We start from the raw sequence: 3,997 nt of genomic DNA on the forward strand, positions 1-3,997 counted from the left end.
TGTCCCCCTAGCATTGCTTGACAACTGATGGTGTGTTTACATCCCCGTCACTTAGCGGTTCAACAAAAGAGACCGATAGAATAAATACTGGGCTTACAAAGAATAAGTCCCGGGATCGATTTGCTCAACTAAAGGCGGTGCTCCAGCATGGCTGTAGTCAAATGACTGAAACAAGTAAAAGAGTAAAAGAGTATGTCATTTAAGTAGGTATCTACAACCCTGTTCAACAATTGTATTTCAGGTCCTCTGACAACTTAAAAACCCTGCGACTCTGTGACTCTTATATAATAGTATTAGAGGGATCTTGCAAAGTTATAGGTGACTCTTTTCTTCTATGATAAATCTAAAAAGAAAAAAGAAAAAAAAATATACCAGACATTTACTAGAATCGACTTAAATTTTACTGTTTGCATCAGAACTCATTATTGCTTACCACTTACACTGTGTAACGAGATTTAATTTTTTTTTTTTTTTGTATCTTTGGTCAGCAAGTGTCATCTCCTATTTGCTTCTATCTAGAAATCAAAGGAAATGTTTACAATTCCCTTCAAACTTTGGTTTTGTGATCTGGACATCAATGATTTGAAACTGACCTATTTTCTATTACATTTCAGATAGATTCAGCACAGAGTTGCTGAAGAAGATATACCATTATAGAAAATATTCTGTTCAATGGCACAGATTTCCTTTTCAGTTACTTGACCTTAACCACTTAATCATGTCCCTTAGAGGCTGACAATATGTGCATCATTGATCATGAGCAGGAGTAGTAGGGGAGCATTATAGTCATGTGTTGAGAGGGATTCTTTGGGGTTTGAATAAATGTAACAAATGCAAAACTTGAAGGAAATATTAGCCATTTTTCATACTTTCTAAGGGTAAGCAAATAGGAAATAACAGGACAAAAACCATGTTACACAGTGTAATAATTAAAAGCTAGAATCATTAGTGTGCTGGACAAAATGCTGAGCAATATTTCTTCTGATTCTCTCCTTTCTGAGTTCAAATTCTGCCAGGGTTGACTTTACTTTTAATCCTTTTGGGGGATGAAATAAGTACCAATTGAAATCCACAATTGGAGCTCGGCACTTCTTCACACAGCTCTCCTCATCCACATGCATCACATGACAAAACCATCACAGTCTTCTCCCTTGCACACAGCACAGTTGCCCTAATGTTTTAAGAAAAAGGAGGGCACATTAAATAACGTAGTCCAAGATAGACTATGCCTGAAAAATAACAATCGAAGAAAAAAAAAGATGGGCTGGTTAGAGAATGAATTCCTGGTTTGTTGGATCAAACCTGACCAGGGACTAAACAACACACTGTTAAACACTACATAGGGTCTTCATGGGGAAGAAATCCCTATGTGATTGTTCAACCTGCTAAAATTAGCACCCAAATGCTCATTAAATCATAATTCACCATCTTGGGAACAGGAAGGACTCATTAGATAAGTAGTTTTACATATATTCTCTGACAGGTGTGATGGTCATGGTTTGAATAATTTGATCATAATTTTTTTGTTTTTGATTAGGGGTGACCAAGGGCTAAATAACTGGAAGACTGCTAGTAAATGAACGAAATAATATTAAAAAAAGAAAGGAAAAATGAAAGAAAAGAAGATTAAGTAATATATGTAGGTGCAAGCATAGCTGTGTGGTAAGAAGTTTGCTTCCGAACCACATGATTCTGGGTTCAGTCCCACTGCGTGGAACCATGGGCAAGTATCTTCTACTATAGCCTTGGACCGACCAAAGCCTTGTGCATATATTTGGTAGATGAAAACTGAAAGAAGCCTGCCCTTATGTGCATTTGTGTGTGTGAGTGCTGTGTGTGTTTGTACCTGTATTTGTCCCCATTACTGCTTGACAACCAGCGGTGGTGTAACTTAGCAGTTCAGCAAAGGTGATGTACAAAATAAGTACCATGCTTTAAAACAAAATTAGAACTGGGGTTTATTCGTTTGACTAAAATCCTTCAAGGATGTACTCCAGCATGGCCGCAGTCTAACAACTGAAACAAGTATAAGAATAAAAGAATATATTTTTCGATCATTTTATTATAAAACTTTATTATTTTAAATAATTTGCCTGAATTTTAGTCTGAGATTTACATACTTTATTATTATTTTTATTTATGTGAAATATTTTCTCTGAGATATTTTTCATTAAAGACACATACCAGGTTTTGTTTATTAATTAATTAATTAAATTACTGTTTTTTATTTTCGTTAACGAATTTGATATTTATAAGTGAATGAAACGACAAAACAAGAATAAAATCTAAAGGTCCCCTCCCCTCTAAGCTTCAAATAAATATTAAATGAAAATCAGGTGGAAATGGCCATTTTATTTCTAATAGCAAATAATTGTGAATGTGTCTCTAGCCGGTGGCAAGGTCGTCTGAAGGTGATCCTGTTCCAAAGTGATCACGTCTTACCTAAAACGACAATGTCCACTTCCACACACAGACACACAGACTACATCTTCTCTGGAATTGCTGAGAGAGAGAAAGAGATAGAGATATATAGAGGAAGAAAGAGTGAGAGAAAGAGAAAGTGAAAAAAAAAGGGAGGGAGAAAAAAGAAGTGCAAGGGAGGTAACTCTGAGCTTCCTATACGGTTTTTTTTTTTTTCGGAAAATCTGTACTGATGTTTTGGGTATAGTAATGACCGATTCGGTCCAGTGTATCTTTAGACTGGTCAAAAATCGAAGAGAGGAGGAAGCAAAAGATCATGTATTTGACCTGTCGTCGGTGTTGTACGGTAGTCTTAGACCTTCGACCCAACGTATATAGCTACTTCTCCCTTAACACAGACCACTTGCTGTAAAGAAAGTGACCATGGCACCAGTCAGTCGAAAACAGGATCATTGGATAAATAACAAACGTGTGAATTTCAAATGACCCTGCAATATCGAGTTCAAATACTGCTACAGCAAAATACGGCCAAGTTGAATTACGATCTTTACACTTAGGGCATATAAAATCATTAGTGGCAAACACCAAATTTTACAGTATGTTGTGGGACAAGCTACAGCATATACAAGTGTATATCTGCATGCATATATGTGTGTGTGTATGCATGTATGTATAAGGTATAATCATCCTTTCATATATCTGAGTGTGTGTATGCATGTATATATATATATATATATATATATATATATATATGAAAAAACAAGTCAAAATAGAAAATGCTAAAATAATTTTATAAAGAACATTTCAGTACCGGTTTCGGTCATTTTGAGACCTTTTCAACTGTAACGATTAAATAATTAAATTTAGAAAAATTAGAAGAAAAGTTTTTTTAAAGGAATATTTCTGCCTTTCTCTCTCTCTATATAGTATATATATATATATATATATTATATATATATATATATATATATATATATATATATATATATATGTATAGTATATATATATAATATATATATATATATATATATATATATATATATGTATATATATATAGTGCTTGGGCAAACAAAATTTATAGACACACACAGGCATTTATATTTATGCATATACAATGGTATTTCCAAAAAGTCAAGGCTACTCTCATTCAAACATGTCCCATACAGGCACATTTTAACGAAATAATATATATTACAAATATCATAGAAGTATGAGTGAGTTTGTCTGACTGCATGTGTAATAACTATGTGTGTGTGTGTGTATGCATATGTGGGTATTTTTCTTATATCTACACATACATGCATGTATATATATATATATATATTATATATACACACATACATATAAGCATGTATTGCATATATATATATATATATATATATATATATATATATACATATGTATACATACATACATACATATATATATATATATATATATATGCCAATTAAGGACTGAACACGAAAAGGTGGACAGTCAACATGCTAGATATAGACGTCAAATCGCCATTCTCCACAAGGATTATGTTCTCATAATCCTTGTGGAGAATGGCGATTTGACGTCTATATCTAGCATG

The sequence above is a fragment of the Octopus sinensis genome, linkage group LG15 (genome assembly GCF_006345805.1).
Source record: "Octopus sinensis linkage group LG15, ASM634580v1, whole genome shotgun sequence".
Taxonomy (NCBI): Eukaryota; Metazoa; Mollusca; class Cephalopoda; order Octopoda; family Octopodidae; genus Octopus; species Octopus sinensis.